Source organism: Carettochelys insculpta, chromosome 1 (assembly GCF_033958435.1).
Source record: "Carettochelys insculpta isolate YL-2023 chromosome 1, ASM3395843v1, whole genome shotgun sequence".
Taxonomy (NCBI): domain Eukaryota; kingdom Metazoa; phylum Chordata; order Testudines; family Carettochelyidae; genus Carettochelys; species Carettochelys insculpta.
In genome coordinates, this window is record NC_134137.1 from 151,563,795 (window position 1) to 151,583,481 (window position 19,687).

At 42.9% G+C, this 19,687-nt stretch overlaps 1 protein-coding gene and 1 long non-coding RNA gene across 6 annotated transcripts in view; one reads left to right on the top strand and one right to left on the bottom strand.

Moving 5' to 3' along the window:
- Positions 1-474: 474 nt before the first annotated feature.
- On the bottom strand, positions 475-12,311 carry LOC142012882 (uncharacterized). The gene is made up of 3 exons (XR_012645494.1): positions 12,175-12,311; positions 10,455-10,568; positions 475-606 (listed from the first exon to the last, which is right to left on the bottom strand). It is a non-coding gene; the product is annotated as an uncharacterized LOC142012882 (long non-coding RNA).
- The window catches only part of RAI2 (retinoic acid induced 2), a 76,304-nt gene continuing 68,644 nt past the window's right edge, over positions 12,028-19,687 (top strand). For 2 of the 5 annotated variants that reach the window (XM_074993836.1, XM_074993873.1), the window contains exon 1: positions 12,155-12,336. The gene's annotated coding sequence lies outside the window, so the exon portion shown is untranslated. The other 3 variants (XM_074993853.1, XM_074993844.1, XM_074993863.1) reach the window with 3 other exon arrangements.

The following is a 19,687-nucleotide window of genomic DNA, read 5'->3' on the forward strand; positions in this document are numbered from 1 at the left end:
AAGGGTATACAGGGCCTGTTTCTGATTTCTCTTAACTTAGTTTTACAGAGATGTGCTTTGGAGAGTAGGATTAAAATTCAAAATGATCCTGGACAAACTGGAGAAATGGTCTGAGGTAAACAGAATCAAATTCAATAGAACAAATACAATAAGGACAAATTGCAAATGCTTAATTTAGGAAGGAGCAATCAGTTGCACACATACAAAATGGGAAATGACTATGCAGGACTGAGTACCGTGGAAGGGAATCTGGGGGTCATAAATATCAGAGGGGTAGCCGGGTTAGTCAGTGTCTGCAAAAACAATGAAAAGTCCTATGGCACCTTATAGACTAATGGATATATTGAAGCATAAGCTTTCCTGGGTAAAGACCCACTTTGTCAAATGGGGGTTGTAATGTACCACAAGCTAAATACAGGTCAACAGTGCAATGCTGTTGCCAAAAAGAGCAAACATAATTCTGGGATGTATTACCAGGAATGTTGTGAGCAAGAATCAAGCAGCAATTCTTCGTGTCTACTCTGTGCTTATCAGGTCACGACGGAAGCGTTGTGTCCATTGCCGGGCGCCACATTTCAGGAAAGATGTGGACAAATTGGAAAAGATCTAGAGAATAAGGGGAAAAAATTAAAGGTCTAGAAAATATGTCTTATGAGAGTTTGTTTAATCTGGAAAAGAGAAGACTGAAGAAGGACACATGGTAAACTCTTTGATATCGAGCAACCCCAGGACCGGGAGGTTGCTGCCTGCTCCAATATTTCAGTTAATGCAGAGCAGCTGGGAGAAGGCACAGGCAGTGGTCAGTGGCCCCCTGAATAAGAAAATTCAGCCCCTCCTACTCCCCAGTGCCAGCTCCCACTCAACTGCTGCCCTGTTTACCTTTTGGTGGTGACAGCAGGAGCCGCTTGTGGGGCAGCGGACACCACCATGCAGACACTGCTACGCGCTGTGAGGAGCCACTTGTTGGGCCATGGACACTGGCATGGACATCATCATGTGGCACAAAGAGCCACTTTGGGGCAGCAGACACCGCCACATGGCATGAGGAACCCGGAGGGCTCTCACTCAGCCTGAGGGGGATCATGCAGCACCCAGGGACTATCTGAAGAGAGGAAAGAGGGAAAAAAAAAGGAAGCCACATTTGCCAGAGTTATGCCGGTTATCTGAGAGTTCTGGTTGATCACGAACCAGAAAAACAAGAGTTTACTGTAATAGCTTTCAAGTACATAAAACGTTGTTCCAAGGAGGGAGAAAAATTGTTCCTTGAACCTGTGAGTATAGGACAAGAAGCAATGGGCTTAAATTGCAGCAAGAGAGGTCTGCGTTGGACATTAGGAGAAACTTCCTGTCATAGTGTTTAAGCACTGGAATAACTTGCCTATGGAGGTGGTAGAATCCTACCATTGGACATTTTAAAGAGCAGGTTGGACAAATTCCTATCAGGAATGGTCTAGACTTAGTCCTGCCATGAGTGTAGGGGACTGGACTACAGGATCTCTCAAGGTCCCTTTCACGTCTATGATTCTATGACTACACCAACATGAGACTGGAATTGGGCCCATCATCTTTAAAGATAAAAGCCAACTTCATTGTGGCTATTTCTGAAGAGTCACCTTCAGAAACAGCTGGTTCAGCATAGGGCCCGATTCAGTGAGTTTCTTGGACAGCTCAGACTGCTACAGGTTGGTGGTTTTTCACATAAGCTGGAAAGCTTCACGTGAGCTGAAAGCAGTCTTGCAGGCCAGCTGCACATTCTTGACTAACAAAAATATCTTGGCTAATGTTAGCCTCCTACTCAGGTGTGATGCTGAATAGTTCCCTATGAGATTTTTGGCTCAGGCCATGCATAGTGGGCGAACGTCTCAGCTTGCCATCTAACTGATTATGGTCTGACTGCAGCTGGCTTCTCTACCGGCTAAGAGCCGTCTTACAACTGTGTTAACTTCAAAGAAATCACATGTCCCTCTGACCCATCCATGTTGTTGGTTATCGTCAGGACTACCTGACTGCTTCTCTCTGCTACTTGTGATAGAGGCAGCTTTCCAGCAGACTCTCCAGCTACCTTATCTGTTATTAACATGTAAAGAGTACCATTTCAGAACAATTCTGTGGAAGGGGAGGCACCATGTACCTTTTCACTTATGAATCTCAACATCCAAGGTGTAAAAAGGAATTTTACTGCATCGCTTCTGTATGGAGAAAAAGGAGCATGATGCAGGATGTCAGTGTGAAGATGATGAAAGCAGGTGGTGAGGTTGAGCCTCTTCATATAAGAGAATCATAAGATATCCCACTTGTGACTACATTGAGTACAAGCCATGAGTTACCACTTTTCTTTTTCAATTGGAAGGATGTGCATTTCATTATCTAGTACAGTTTGTCACTTCTTGTGACCTAAGTTGAGATGTATTTGTCCTGAAGCATTAATTAATTCAACTTGATTAGGGCAAGAAGCTATCCTGAATTTTCTTCCCAAGGCTTTAGTATGGTGACTGTTCTCCTCACCCATCTCCCTTTGGAGTATTCCTTGGATGTTTTTTCCAGATTCTACAGTACTTAAGATGGTTCTTGGATAAATGCATCTGATATTCTAACTTCAGCACTGACAGGACTGAGATACAAGTTTGAAAACAGAAGATGTTTTACTCACATTCTAAAGGAGGATTTCTCATATTATTCTTGCCTCAGGAATAGAGCTAGTTGGAAAATTTTCATCAAAACATTTTTAAGAGAAAATGACTCATCGACGTTGAAAAACTTACCAAAATATGTCTTTTTTTTTTTCAAAAATTCCTGGGGAAAGCTATTTCAAAATATTTTCTTCAGTTTCAGAAAAAATTGCAATGTCATTTTAGAATGTCAAATTTCCTTTAGAATTTAATATTATGGGTTCTATTGTTTAAATATTGTATTTGTACATTATCGCATGACCTGTCAGTAGTAGTGGGAGTACGTAATATGGCACACAAAGTCTTAAGAATGCAAACAGGACACACTTGATCTAGAAAAAAATATTTCAGTTTATCCTTAGTAGCAACTGCCCTTAATATTTTTACAAATAAAAATAACAGAATATTAAATTTCATGTAATAATAGCATCAGAGGTAGTGTGAATATTATAAATTATAGCATTAATAGTATTTAATGCGATAGTATAAAATGAAAAACATCAAAGAAAATGCAAAACAATTTTACAATGAGAATCCAAAAGCAAAACACAATTCGGCAAGGAATTAAAACAAAAAAAGCAGTAATTTAGCACTTTAAAGACTAACAAAATAATTTAGTAGGTGATGAGCTTTTGTGGGACAGACTCACTTCTTCAGATCAAGTCCCACACAAGCTCGTCACTTAATAAATTATGTTGTTAATCTTTAAAGTGCTACATGACTGCTTTTTTGTTTCAATAGAATACAGACTAACATGGCTATCTCTCTGTTACCACTCAGCAAGGAATTGTTATTGAAATAGAAATTTTGCAGACATAGCAGGTCATATGACATTTAGAAAATATTTTTTAGTTCTGGATTGGATATTTTGAATTTCCCTTTAGCTGGAAAATCTGAGCTAGATCAGCTCTGTTCAAAAGCTGGAACCCATGGGGAAAATATCCAATGGCTAGAGGACCTTGGCATTCACCTTTACCTGAGGGAGAATTTCACTTTCCCTTCACAGATAGGTGAACAGCATTTCCTGAAATAAATAAATAAATATATAAAATTCTGGCGGTAACTCATAGTCATTGAAAGAGGTTAACAGGTTTTCATCAATATTATCATTGCACTCCAATTCGAAGAGATTCTCTCCTGCTCACTGCTTCTGCATCTCATTCAGTTAGAGGCCTACTGAATGAGTCTCAGACACACTCCTATCTTGTCAGATTTCCATCCTCCTCCAAAACTGACCTTTTCAAATGTTAATATGTAAGGTAGATGATGTGTATGAGTCTCTAGTTGAGATTTTACAGCTGACTGCATTGCAATAAGAATAGCAATTGGCTGCCTGCATAAAGTGGTGGGTGCTGGGATATGTGTGGAAACAGTATCTCCTTTGCAAATGATACCCCATACTTCAATCAGCTGTAGCCTCATCATTTTGCAAGTTAACTTCTTTTAGACCATCACAATTAGTGAAAGAAAAAGTTGTAGTTTTACAGAGATCAGTAACATTTTCTGATCCCTTTGCTCAAGTGAGTAACCATTAACTGACGGGGCCAGCACAAGCCATCACCCACAGCAGTGACCATTTTGAGAAGTAAATATTTAGAAAGGCTCCATTCTAAAGCACCCCAACATCTCTTCCATCTAATGGATGGACAATTTCAGGCAACTTACTGCTTTAGGAGCATCTCTCCACTGCAAGATAGTGGCCTAGGCCATGGGTGAGCAAAGTTGTGGGGAGGTGTGAAATTTTATAAGGAAGGGTAGAGCATGACCTGCTGCTGGGTCTCAGGCGCATCCATCTCATTAAAAATGTTGCAGTATGTTGCTGTTTTTAGGTATGTGTATTCATATTTATATGTCAGTTCATAAACTTGTTGTATTCTACATACTCATCTTCTTACATGTGCTGAAAGGGCTTGTTTTCATAAGAACATAACTGCAATTCCCATCAGTGTGGATACATTACACAGGTTGGGCGGAGGTGGGCGGAGGGAAGAGGAGTCTGCTAATTGCAGGGGTGAAAAGTGAGGTTGTCAAAATACCTGTCAATGGCTCTACACATTACTTAACCTGACTTCAGTTGCCTCATTAGGACAACTCCTATGAGTAACATCACTCACGTAGGGAGGGAGGATGTCTTCTCTCAAGATTTGGCCCATAATGAGACATGAGTACAGTCTGATGGTGAGAAAGTGGTGAAAAGTTCTCCCAGTTTCACAGAAAAAGGCCCACACAGTTTCCACTGATCTTTAACGACTGATCCAAACCCTACTGCAGTTGACAACAAGACTGCCATTGGAAAGCCACTGGGCTTTGGAACAGGTCATAATAAATCTGGGAATCCCTGGGTGTGATCCCACAGCCACTCCACATGCTGAATTCCCACTGAAAATGGGGGAGAGTGGTGGGTGTTCTGCTCCAGGATACCCTTTTAACCCCTTGTAATATTAGGTGAGCTCAGATAGTGAGCTTTGCTTCCTTCTGCCTGACCTCAGTGCAGTAGCGCACGTTCCAAGAAAGCTAATATCTCTGTCTAAAGCATATTTAAAAAAAAATGCTTAAAGCAAAACTAATGCATTATTCACTACTTATTGAGACAGGAAGAGCAGAGGTGGACATATAGGCCCGGGGTCTTTCCTGAGAGGTGCAGTATGCTGACTTGATGTGCTTATGGCATAACGACATTCCTCTCAATAGATTTTTCATTACCAAAATTGTTTAAAAAGCCCTATGTTCACAGGAAGAGAAAATGGTATGTGTGCTTCTGGAGAACGACATTAAATTCATCTTTGCTTTTTTAATCCTATAATGGCCAGAGATGTTTCTGGTGCTACATCAGTTTTCTAAAAGGTAAAATAAGCATTTCTTTCTTTTAGAATATTAAATATTAGGGGCACACATTGTGGGGTGGGTCTTAGTGCAAAATCTTCTCATCTCAGCAGCTATAGAACTTATTTCTGAATCTGGCTTAATGAACACAGGTCTCACCACCATCCATGCAAAATTTAAAACTTGCTTATGTAACTTTCCCAAAATAAGAAAAATAAGATGGGGTTTGGGGAGAGAAAGTTAAGGGACATAAAGTATTTATAATAAATAAGTAAAAATCCTTGTAAGACACTCAGATTTCATTGTGATAAACATAGTGTAAAAACCTCGACAGAATAAATTTACCTCTCACTATAGAAATCATAATTTCAGCACAATCACAGAGGCAAGGTTCTTCCTAGTCTTCCAGAACATGCATTTTGGACTTTTACCATAGAACAAAAAGGTTCCAATTTGGGAATGTACAGTATATCTCAGTAGTTATACATGTTGTAGATGCATCACATACAAGCCTTCCCTGTTCTACAGGGGACATTATGTTACACAATTTCTTCTGCTGTTATTGGTCAAAAGAAACATCATACTTGGCTATAAAATGTGAAAATTCATCAAGCCTGGTTAACTGTATGGAGAAGGACTGCTGGACCCAGGAATAGCATAACTGAATTTTAGTTATAGTTTCTCAAGTTAGATTCAGCCTAATTTGTTTAGAATCTGACACTTTAGCTGTGTCTACACGTGCACGCTACTTCGAAGTAGCGGCACTAACTTCGAAATAGCGCCCGTCGCGGCTACACACGTCGGGCGCTATTTCGAAGTTAACTTCGACGTTAGGCGGCGAGACGTCGAAGTCGCTAACCTCATGAGGGGATCGGAATAGCGCCCTACTTCGACATTCAACGTCGAAGTAGGGACCGTGTAGACGATCCGCGTCCCGCATTGTCGAAATTGCCGGGTCCTCCATGGCGGCCATCAGCTGGGGGGTTGAGAGATGCTCTCTCTCCAGCCCCTGCGGGGCTCTATGGTCACCGTGGGCAGCAGCCCTTAGCCCAGGGCTTCTGGCTGCTGCTGCGGCAGCTGGGGATCCATGCTGCAGGCACAGGGTCTGCAACCAGTTGTAGGCTCTGTGTATCTTGTGTTGTATAGTGCAACTGTGTCTGGGAGGGGCCCTTTAAGGGAGCGGCTTGCTGTTGAGTCCGCCCTGTGACCCTGTCTGCAGCTGTGCCTGGCACCCTTATTTCGATGTGTGCTACTTTGGCGTGTAGACGTTCCCTCGCAGCGCCTATTTCGATGTGGTGCCACGCAACGTCGAAGTTGAACATCGACATTGCCAGCCCTGGAGGATGTGTAGACATTATTCATCGTTGCTACATCGAAATAATCTATTTCGATGTAGGCTTCATGTGTAGACGTAGCCTTTATTTCTTAACGGTGATTATACATTAGTTTGAACTCAGATGGCTATATTCTTTAAGATTCTACTACTATCTTATTAATATCCACTGCTGATGTGGCATTTTATCTATTTGTTCAGTTTGCTCAACAACAGAACAAAGAAGTGACTACACTGAGCTGTAAAAAAGAAAAAGATTGTTTTACAGGTTTCTCCACAACCACACACCTGGTTTATCAGTAATTTTCTTCATAACCTTAGATTATAGTTTTAATTCAGGCCATAACATGATTTCTATAAATAAGAGTTTATTAAAAAGAGAATAATTGAGAGGGGAAAGAGTTATTTGAAGTCTCTATTCTTGACAGAATTTATATTTTTCTTCTGTTTGATCCCAGAAGCAAAGTCTTAAAAGCTGACACTACATCTCTATATTATTGGGTTGCATAATGGAATAATTTTTTAAAATGTAAAAATCAGTCAGTAAATGGCTAATAAACTGTGATTGGAAGCACCACCCATTAGTGTGATCTATTTTTTTAAGTTAAAAATACCTGGTTAATATGAGCTAGGTTATAACTACACTAAGATGACATTGCATATAAAACAGCACATGACATTATGGTGACATCACAAACAGCTAAACAATGCCCATGTCATTTATTATTGTCACTAAAATCTTTTATTATATATAGCAAATGGGAAGCCAGAGACTATATAATTCCATTGTTGCAATACAGTGATGAAATAAACCATGCAAATCAAGTGGATTATGACCTCATGAAAAATAACAAACCCATCTTATAAAATCTTCTATTTGTTATTCTTTTTGATAGCATACAATTTTTAAAGATGCCTAACAAGTAATTTGGCCCTGCCTTAGGCTTCTTGCTGTCCATTCCTTATTGGTTCAAAAGCTGAAAATTTCTCCTGTCACCACGAATCTTGCATCTGTTCAGAATTTCTGTATTATATGCTCTCACCCCCTTTTCTGTGTTCTAGAGAATTTAGAACAAATGATAGGCAGACAATGGATTATAAACTCTACATGGCTCATCGTATCAGTGATAGTTGTAATTTGTGAATTCAATTTAAAATTTGTAATCCATCTTGATTGCTGCATTAGTAACAAAATGTGCCAGCATTTCTTTTTATATATATATATATATATATATATATATATAGCATTGTCACGTAATCAAAGTGTTTCTTTGAAATCAAGAATAAAGCAAAGATATGAGATCCAATTGGATTACTTGTGGTGCTCTGTAATGGGAAATAATAGTACAATATTAGGATTACTATTAAAAATAAGATATTAAATTGCTATAGCACTGATATACAAGATGATCCTCATCACTTTAAAGCTAGTACAGATTAAGGTTCTAATTCTGTGCTGGAATCCACTAGTGCACACCCCATGTCCATGCAGAGAGTCCTGATACTGACTGGGGGCCCTAACTACACAAATGCTGTATTTTAATTTTGCCACCCAAAAGTGTACAAATTCCCTAAAGATGCTCAAGTAGTATTGTGGGGGGACTCTATTATGCCAAGATTTATGCCATAAGTAGATTTACTCTTGCATGCAAGTATTTTTGCAGATTAAAGCCTCTTAATTTCCACCCTTATTCTAGCTGCCATGGGTACAGCAGTAGAAGCAAATTGTTCTTAACAGAAACAGGATTCGATTTGAGCACTATCACGCTATGTTATTAAGATAAATACTTTTAGGAAATACCATAGATGGCTGAGGTAGATAATGCAGATACACACCTATGGAGCAGTACAAATGAATAAATAATAATAATTGCTCTTTTAGTAACATGGTGAAGTGCCCGAGGCTGTGCTCTCTCACCTTCCTCAAGGGATATACAGCAAAATGGCATAATGGTTTCTTACTTGTTTAGTTGACATTGACCATGGCAGGTCTGTGAGAGCATCAGTGGGAGACATATGAAGAGGGCAATCAGCCATCATTGCCAAAAGGATTTTTAATTGATTTTAAATTAATGTCATTGTCCCCAGGCCACAGATAGATTAGATTTTTTCTGGCAAATTTTAGAAGGGTAATTGTAAAGATGTGCTGTGTATGTATCTCTGACTTAAGGGGTGACAAAGGTTTTGCATAGATCTGTGATCCAGCAAGCCTTTAAAATGTACTGTGGAAATACATCTAATGTTGACCCTATCCCTCTGACAACAGTAAACATCTTGTTTAACTATTCAATTTATTGATAGTTCAAAATACCACCATAAACATTACTGTTTCAAAACACTCCAGATCCACAAACCAGTTAGTCAACATTTTAATGGAATGGGGCGTTCTATTAATGACCTAAAGGTATGTGTGTTACTGAAAAAGAATTTTCGCACAGTTCTTCAAAGGGAAGCAGGTGAGCTGGCTTTTATATTCAAATTCGGCACATTAACACATGGTTTAAACCAGGACTGGAACTTTCTAAGTCATTATAGGGGCTTGTCTGCATACTTGGCTTAATCTAATTCTTGACCTCCCCCCTCACCCCTCCACTCTCTGATTTGTTCACCTTGATTATCTTTTTCTGATTTGTCCTCCTTGCTTGCTGTTTTTGGTTCTCTGTGCCTTAAATATTGAGTCTGTTCTGGTCTGGCTATGGTCTGAAGAAGTGGGTCTGTCCCACGAAAGCTCACCGAATAAACTATTTTGCTAGTCTTTAAAGTGCTACTTGACTGCTTTTTGTTTTGATTACTGTTTCCGTTCTACATATCTAACTAGATTACAACAATCTCACGTAATAGTGCAGACTGTGTCCCTACTCTTGGTATACTCTTGGTATATTACTCTGTGAAATACGCTAGGTAATAATGATCTCTCCAGTTGTCCACCATTGGATAGCTGTAACTCAGTTTAGGGAGTCTCCTTTAAATTCAAGTTCATAATATTAAAATATTTGGGGATGGGGGAAGAAGAAGACTTTCTCTAGCCTATGCTATATACCTAAAAATGGAACAGCTAATATCTATTATTGATTCCTTTTATGTGTTGATTCCATTTGCTGTGAAATCCATCCCTTGCCACAGAATTGTGTTCCAGGACATACATTTTTTTTTTTAAATCATAGTTCTCATATAGCTTTCATATCTGCGAAGAAAACTTTGGAACTGTGGACCCAGTGTACGTTGGTGCAATGTTGTCTCCCTATGAGTGCTGACAATCCTGAAACAATAGCTTCTCCATTCATCAAAATGGGGTGTTGATTCTGAAACCTAAATATTACAATTTAAATAATTGATGATAATTTTACTGAGAGCATCCAGGTAATGTTTTCCTCCCATAGTCCTAAACTGCCTTCTATGGAACCAAAAATCCCAAATGTCCTCTGAGAAGACTCTCCTGCTTTTCCTCCCTGCTTCCATAATGCAGTTGTGCATTTCCAATACATAATTTTATACAATACTAAAAATTAAAAAGTTGTGCACAACTGTTATATGTAAAATCAAGTTAAAGCACAGAGGCTGCTTCACTGAGTGCATTATTTATATTTGATTGACCAAACCCCACCATTTTTAAATTTAAATGAACCTACTATTCAACCCATATGTGCTCTATTCCACGTGGTGTTGTTTCCAGGCACTACATCACTGGATGCAGATCAGTATATGCAGGGCATTGGCTTGGTGGTGGGTGTGTCTGAAAAAAACTGACAACATGGGTAAAAGAAATGAAAGATTAGAAATGATTTAATGATCTCTGTCTCAGTAAAATTCATTTCTCTGTTATGAAAAATGATTTTCTGATCTGGATTTAAAAAATCTAAAAGGTCTACTTGGCCATGAGTTCTCAATATGGGACCAACTCTGCCTTTTTTATATTGTTAACGGTGAAAGGGCTCACCTACAGTTATAGTTTGGAAAAATCCAAGAATCACAGTATTAAGTAATCAGTCAATAAGCTTCTATTAGCTTTCTTATTTTGAAGTGTTGGCATACATTCCTAAGGGGTGGCAGAGGAGCATTTGAAAAACTGCACTGTTTGGGACATGGACCTAAAGTCTTTTTTCCCCTCATTAATTCCAATGGTGCTATGATAAGAGGGAGGGTATGTCCTTCAACATTTCTAAATCCATAATCCATTTGATCCATGTCCAATGAAAGATTTTGAAATGACATCATAAATGAAAACTCCAAATCTGGAGTAGTTTGTTAATATTGTCATAAACAGAGATGGGCACATAATCCTTCATCGAATGGGCGTTTAAAGGCGTATTATGTAATACTAGACAGAGGCTTAGTTTAATGCTCTGAACCATCCAACAGGCTGCGTGCCATTAACAGAAAACTGAAGTATCTCAAAACACTTTAAAAACGGGGTTGCATGGTAACAGCTGGGGTGGGAGGAGTTCTGGCGATGGGGAACGCGGGTCTGAGAACTGCACGCAGAAATGGGGTGCAAAGTGAAAACCAAAGCAGGGGTCCGAGCCGGAAAGCAAACGGGAGCGTGCACAGTAGAAGCAGGGGAACCTAGTCAAATCTGGGGGAGGGGACAAGACACACACCGTGGAAGGGCACACAGGCCAGAACAGCCATTAGCGGGGGGAGGTCCCATTGTCTCAGCTGTTTATCAGGTTGTCAGGGCCGTGTGGGAAACAACAAGGTTAAAAATGCGGTGATAACCCTCCTCCCCGCAACGCAAGCGCCCACCGCAGCTCTCTGGTTGCAGAGTAGGGGCCCGGCCGGGCCGCCTCTGACAGCGGGATGAGCTGAGGCAGCCCACGGCTGACGCCACCGGTGCTCGGCAAGCGGCCGGGGCCGCTCACGCAGCTCCACTTGCAGAAGGGGGCCTGGCATAAGCGCTGCAGAGACGCGGCCGTGGGGGCGCGGGGGGGGGAGCTGCAAGCGCCCCGCTTCCCGTGGGGGGGCCTGGCTTCCTGCCCCCCGCACCCCGAGTCTTCCCAACACCCCGCCTCGCCCCCGGCTCGCCCTGCCCCCACCCCGTGGCGCCGCGCTGCATCCGCCGCTCCCCGCCTGCCTCGCCCCAGGGGGAGCCCGCGAGCTGGGGCTGCAGCCGCTCCGCTCCACCGCGGCTCCAGCGCATCCCCCCGCCGCCACCCCGCCGGGCATGCGCCGTGGGCCGCGATTTTGGCAGGGGCGGGAGCGGTGCCCCTCCCCGGCATGTGCCTGGGGGGGCGGAGACAGCGCCTGCACCCGCTGCCCCCCGCCTCGCGTGGGAGGAGGCGGCGGCGAGCCAGCGAGACGCGGCGCAGCGGCAAGGGTAGGGCGGGCGGCGCGACACGGCACGGCACGTACCGGGGCTCAGCCACGCCAGGCGGGCGGCGGCTGACAGCGCCTCAGGACCCCCCTCTCCCCCAGCCGCAGCGCGGCCCCCCAGCGGCGGCGGCGTGACGGTGCGCGCCCCATGGCGCCCGGCTAGCGGCTTGTACCCGCGGCAGCCGGGGGGGCCGGAGGGCGGTGAGTGCGGAGGGGGGAGGGTGTCCCCCCACCCCCAGGGTGCACCAGGCCCCCCCCGCGGGCGGGGCGAGGCCGCGGGGCCGTCCTTGGGAAGGTGACATCAGTGGGGCTGGGTGGGAGGCAGGGCGCAGCCGGCTGACAGGTCGCTGGAGCAGCCGGGGGAGGGGAGGGCTGGCGGCCGGGAAAGGGGCTGAACGGGCGGTCCCCGGCACCGAGCAGCTGCTCCGCCAGGTTTGCCCTGGAGAAGGGAAAAGCCGGGGGGGCGGTGTCGGAGGTGACGTGGTTTTGGGGTGCTCGGGGCTGGTTGGCGCAGCCCGGGGGTGCGGCGGGATCCGGCGTGGCGCTGGGGGAGGAGGCTCAGCGCGCTGCTGGCTGTGCGGATTGGCATCCAGCGGAACAATGCTAAAACTGCCTGGGGGGGGGGGGGCGTTGTGTGGGGGAGTCCGTCGCCTCTTGGACCTGGCGGCTGGGTGAATGAATTGGGGTGTTTGGGTTTCGCTTTTTAAAGGCTGTTTAAAACGCGGTGCCTGCTCCCCGCGGGTCCCGTGAGCGGGGTTTGCTGGGAACTCGTATTTTCAAGGGTTTTGCAAAATATCTCCTTGCACCCGTGCTACGTGCACGGTATAGCCGTCAGTATTGGCTCTGCGGTATGCACTTCGGGCGCCGTAGAATAAGCCTTCTGATGTGCTGGGAAATGGTCAAAACAGGGCAGATAGGAAGTTCCCGGCTATAAAGCGTGGCAAGCACGCAGAGAATTGTAGTATTTTATTTCTCTTGACTTTGCTACATTTCTAGCTCTCTCCATTGAATGGCTAAGGCAAATAAATCCTGCATCGGATGTGGTTTTTCTAGCTCAAGGAGTTGATTGCATAGACATTTGCTGTAAACCATGACTGTTGTGTCACCTCTCTCTGAATGATGTCTGAATGTTTCCCGAAATGAAATCCCATCACAGTTGCTGTTTAGGGTTAGAAATGTTGCCAAACAGCTGCTGCTTTGTGTTTCAATTGTAGAGGTCCCAGGAGTAGATTTTGGACACGGTAAGAGAGATGGTGTGTAAACATTGACGGGAGAAGATGAAGAGGCTATAGGTATGTTCATAGGGTGCCTCTCTACAAAACTTTTAAATGTAATTATTGGGGGTCTGGAGCAGCAAGCTTTGCATGTATATGAGACAGAGATAATTTAGGTAAGGTGGTCCAATTTTTAAAATCACCAAACATTTCCCAGTGAACATTGCTTCAAATATTTGGACCACTGTCCTATAGGAAATGCTGGAAAGAAATTAAAAAATATTGTTAGAAGATTGGCAGTAATTTAACTATGTGGATATTTTTCATAATCATTAGTGAAACACTAAGATTTGTGGTTCAAAAGTTGCATCAATTCCTTTTGCATTGTTCAGATTCATAGTGAACGTTGCCAGGAAGACAAATTGTCACCTGTGCTCTTTGTTATGTACGGTAGATAGAGTTAATTGTTTGTTCGGGACTAGGTAATGATGGATTTTGTATCACTAGTGTCAGAGTAGTGAGTTCTGGATGCACATCACCTTGCATTTTTAAGAATCGGTAAATATTTTACTAACGGAGTTTTATGTGAGCCAAATGATATTGTGCAGAGTCTGAGTGTGCAGTGATGGGGATTTTAAAACATTTTTTTCTTAAAAGATAGGTTTTGCTTATGGGTTTTTTTTTTTTGCAATTGTTTACATTAGTTTTCTTTTGTGTTATTCTCAATATAAATACTTTTTAGAAGGAAACCTTTCTTAAACTACCAGAAAAATTCAGTGAGGTAAAATATAATCTTTAATTCTAATGATTTGAGAGAAAAGATCATTTTGTTGCTAAAGAATTCTTGTATTCTACTATATTAACACTTAATTGTCTAGACCACATATTTTCTTTTTCATTGTCACCTCTTTAATAGAGCTTATTCTTTAGGAAAAATATTTAAAATTAATTTGAAAAGAGCCATATATTTTTGCTGTTTGGCAACTGTCAAAAAGATGTTTAATTTCTATTATACTGGAGAACCTTGCAGTATTTCCAGGATAACAATTCTATATAGCAGTAGCTCTCAGACTTATTTTATTGGGATCTCCCTTCTTCACATCTGTAACGTCTATGGCCTCAACCCAAATCGTACATATTCTGTCACCCAGCTCTAAAGGCAGAGCCTAGAGCGGCAGCTGCTGGCAGGATGCCCAGCTTTGAGGGCAGTACAATGCCAGCAGCAGCACAGAAGTAAGGGAGGTGATGTGAAGAGTGATGTGTGTCAGTATCAATTTTACAGCAGACTTAGCACCCCATTGTCGCCCTTCTGTGCTCCTGCAGTGCTGCTGCGACCCTGGGACTGGTAGCAGGTGCCCCACAGCTCCCAGATGAGGGCTTGGAGGAGGGGAGGTAGGAGAACTCAAGCCCTGGATGCTTCTCTGTGAGGGATTGAAGAGGGTGCGGCAGGACAGCCTGAGTGGTGAGGTTCTAGCTGAATCTTTATCCCCAAGCTCCCAGCCATGCACAATCCTTCTGCCTGAGCCCCAGCCACCTGGAGTTGACAGAGCTCTCAAAAAACAAACATCCAAAACCCACACAACTTGCATCTCCCTCGACACATTTTTGCACCTTCTTTGGGAGGCTTGCCCCATAGTTCGAGAGTCACTGATATAAAGTAAAGTAAGAGTGCTTCCTTTTTCTTTTAATTAGATATATGGATCTGGGGAGTTTTTCTACTCCTGGAAAGAGAGACATAAGTGGCACTTACTGCAGTTGGAGACTGTGGGCTAAATATGTACCTGGGGATTGGCTCCAATAAGATGCAATTACTATGCAAATTTTCCCACACATCTGGCTCAGTGTAGTTCATTAATTACTTCTAGAATTCTCGATATTTTTTTCTCAGAGTCTCCAGTCAATTTCATGGTAGTTCTATATGGTAAGAGCAAAGCTCCATTTGGGGCCTCACTGAAAGAGCTGAACCTTGCCTCCCCTACTCTGCTCCAATTTTATTTTTTTAATTTAATCACCTTAGTCTGATACATCTGAAATGGTCACAGAGGGAGATAGGGTGAGTCAGGGCTCTGAGGTGGTATCAGGCATTCGTTCACTCAGATGCTTGGCTGGCTGGTTCTTGCTTACATGTTCTGAGTCTAACAGATATGGGGGATCAGGAAAGAATCCCCCTCACACGTTGTCACATTAGCAGTGACCTTGATGGGGCTTTTTGTGCTTTTTGCTGCAGCGTGGAATGCAGGTCACTTGCCAGAAATATCTGGGCATATCTGCCTTAATCATTTCCTTCCCACTGAGGGAACGTCAGGCACTGGTAGACTTTGATCCCTCCTGTTCTCGACTTGTGGCGGCACACGATAATCTAGTCTGCTCTGGGCTGTAATACTTGGTCTAATTTTGGTTCTTGGATTTAGTGTGTGAGTGCGGGATGGGGCTGATGGCCTGTGATTCATAGGAGGTCAGAGTAGATTCTCTAGAGCCACAGTGTCCATCATGCTAGCCACATGTGGGTATTTGGTCGGCTGAGTGTGGCTTGTTGGCCTGAGTAATAAATGTGTTTGCAGAATAATGTGGTTAGTTTGCTATAGCAGTTGCCACTATAGTGGTGATTGTGTCAGAACTGGTTGGACACCATGGAGTCTAGTGGTCCCTTCTGGCCTTGAATTCTATGACTGTAAACCCATTTGGTCTTGTAATATGTCTGAAGCCAAATTTGCACGAGGTGAATGCTAGTTAATTAAGCTAGAGTGACATTTAGTGTGCATGTGTGTATATACAATTCTGAAAAAGTGCCAGTAGAAAGAGCTGTCTGAGTCTCACTGCATCAAGAACCTCCAGAATGATAATTTTTTCCAGGAGTGCTGACCTGTGTTCCTTGTAAGCTGAGTGCTTAGGTGGCCATCCAGCACAGATTCAGGTACGGCCCAGCTGATCAGCAGAATGCCCACAGCGCCCATGGCTGGGCAGCATGTGTTTCTGTTGTTGGGGCACAGGCGCATATGCCCAGGTGCACATAAACAAATTTTTTTGTGCACATGGATGGAAAAATATTAGAGGGAATATGGGTGCTGACTGCTTTCTAATGGGAACACAAATGCTAAGCATTAAGTGCATGGATTGCATTAAAGTACAAGTGTCTAGGATAGAATTAGTGGAGCTGATTAGAGGGAGGCATAGAATGTATGGATCTGAAGAGGATGCAGGTTTAGGAGGCTGGAAGCTTCAGCGAGCAGCCATTTGAAACTCATGCTTGATCTGAGCCCAAAACAATGTGGATTACAGTATTAGAGGTGAGTCCATATGTAGTGAAAGAAGGTTGACCCTGTGGTCTGGGATATATAAGGTCCAGGTTCAATTTCTATCTTTACCACAAAGTACTTATGTGGCTTTAGGCAAGTCACTTAATCAAAACAGCTAAAACTGACAAAGGATGGAGGAACGCTGGCACAGACAGATCATGAACTGTTCAGGGCAGGGACTGTCTCTCACTGGGTGTTCATAAAGTGCTGAGCACAACAGAGCTTGGATCTTAGTTGGGGCTTCTAGGCATAATTGTAATACTCATCATTAATAGTAAAGTAACAAGAAAGTCATCAGCAACTGGTACCTTGAGAGTTCTGTGTGCTACCATATGCATTAGTCAACAGAGAATGGAAGTGGAAGGAAGCAGCATTCTTGGAATAACAACCAGCTTCTTATTTTAGCATGGAAAAGAGCCAGAGATAGGGAGGTTTTTGCTGCCTCGCTGGTCACAGTAAACCAGAAGTCTTGCTGAACGGGCAAAATTTGGGTACAAGGAGAGCAGAGGACTGTCTCTGGACTTAAGGACAGAAAGCTAAAGCAGCAGTTTGCATCTAGAAAAATACAAATGATTGCAATGAGGCCTAGATTCTCAAGTGACACATGGGTTTATTTATTTCAGCTGTTTCTCAGTCCCAGAAATAGGGTTAAATATGAGGCATTTGATGTGGCCTATAGTTTAACCCCAATTACTTTTACGTAAATTGCATGACAATTAGAGGTGGTAAGTACACATGTGTCACATTAGAGCTACCTCTGAGAAAAGATTAAGGTAACTTTTAAAAATGTTATACTGAAAATTTTGAAAAAATAAAAAATACAATAAGGCATTAGCTTGCCTTCACTGTGCATTATGGAATCCATTGTACAGACAATGGAGCCACCTATCTGGCTCCGATCAGAGAATGAAGATGCTTATCTAGTGTCCTGTATTCTACTGGAGAGTGTTTAAAAAAATGAAATAAGAAAATCAAAATTCTGTAGCTGTGTGAACTCTTTGTGCTCACAAGTCTGACTGCTTAGAGGACTGAAATGGTGATTTTGTCAAGCAGTGAACAAGAGAGGGAAGCAAAATGGGAGCTGGCAAATATTCTTCTTACAAAACTGTCATGGATAAACGATTTACAGGCATGTTTGCTTTTTAAAAAAATTTTTGCACGGAAGGACTGAGTTGACGTTATGTAGTGATAGCTGGGAACTGTTTGGTCTTGGGATCAGCCTGCATTAACTTACACACCTCTCCAGAATAAAAATTAAATGAAATACTTTGTAACATCTCTCAGAAATCCAGCTATTAATTCTGTTGCCTTGGTTTAAAAAACCTTTTTTTCTTTCAGTCCTTATGCCATTCTGCAGTGGTTCCAGACAGAAGAAACCACATTGTCAACAGTAATGATCTAGTAATAAGTAACATTACTTAGTTATTTTGAGTTTCCCTCCCTCTTCTAGATGTGAACGTGTGCACATGTTACCACCCTCACCACGTCATCTGTGCTAGCCCTTTATTGTCACCAGTTTCCCATATACACGTTGGCAAATTTGAGAGTAATTTTCTAGAATCAGATGAATGATTTTATTGCGTTCTTACATTATAAAATTATTAAGTGGATGTGAACAGGGAAGGTGAAAGTGTGCTTTAATGTCATTTTGTGCCTGGCTGGAGCACTTGGGGAGCCTTAGCAACAGTGCCACAAACATTGGCACATGCCCTCTGTGACAGATTACTTTATCCTTTTTTGTTCTGTAATTACAAACCTGAGAGGCTACTTCAGGAACAATCCTTTCAGTATCGGTTTTGGTTACTATTATAGTACAATTCCTAGAAAATTCTTCTGTCACACATCTGGCAGGAAGCTGAATTGTCTGCAAGAGCTAACCCAAATCTCTCAGGCATTCCCCTCTCAGCCTCGCCACTTTTTTTTTTTCTTGTGGCCCATTACTATCTTCATGGCATAAAGTGCCCATCAGCTTTGTGAACCTCATCTCACTGACACTTCCACCATGAATCTGAGTTTCTTTAAATTGGTTGTGGAAGTACTTTCAAGGAAAACGGGCTGGGACTGCAAGTACGGTTGGTAATGGTGAGCTAATTACTGTTTCCCTTGAACAGGTACGTTTTGATTTTTTTCCAGCTGGCGCTTGTGGAGTTCTTTGAGCAAGTTCCAGGACTGGTCATGCCCAGAGCTTTTCATTCCAGTTCCAGTGCGAAACAGCCTTCTGCTGAAACATGCCTATAGGGATGCCCGTCAATCCTCTAATTATACATTGGCAGCAGGGCCAACAGCCTTGGTGGGGCCTTGGGCAGAAGAGGTAGGGGCAGCCAGACCTCAGTGCCACCCAGACCACAGTGCTCCCACCCTCAGCCCTTAGAGCTGCCTGGAGCATACCATGCAGTTTTCTGGCAGTGATTTAAAGGGCCCAGGGTTCCAGCTACTGTCACTGCTGCAGTTGCAACAGCAGCAGCCAGGCATTCCAGGCATTTTTGTATCACTGGGACCAGAGCATTTACCTTTTTTGCCTGCACTCAGTAAATGAAGTCCTCAGTTGAAACTATAAAGGGCGCGATCCATAGTCTATGCAGACTGAAGGATGCCTACTAGTACTACTACTCCTTCCCTAGCCCCTGTTGGGGGTCCTGCATGCTGTGTTCATATATCTTTGAGCTTATTTTACAGTCTTTTGAAAAATCTCAGCTTGAACTGTTGTGGGAATTAAGAAGTCAACCTCACCTGTATTTCCGTGGCCATTGGGTGCCTAAAACATTTTCCTAGACGCCTTTGAAAAAATCCCAGCTTTAATCTTTGAATTTAGTTATTTTAAGCTAGTGCGAAGAGCAATCTTGAGTCCAGCATCAGAATTTACTTAAAAAACAAAAAAGCAGTAAAGTAGCACTAAGGATTTACTTAGGCTTTGTGTTTTTTCTGCTTCTATTGAGACCTGATAACAAAGAGACTAGAAGAACACTGTGGCTAACATGAGGGCTGGGAGGCCAATGCTCTTACATGCTATGGAAGACAGGGTATTCTTCTTAGCGGGAAATC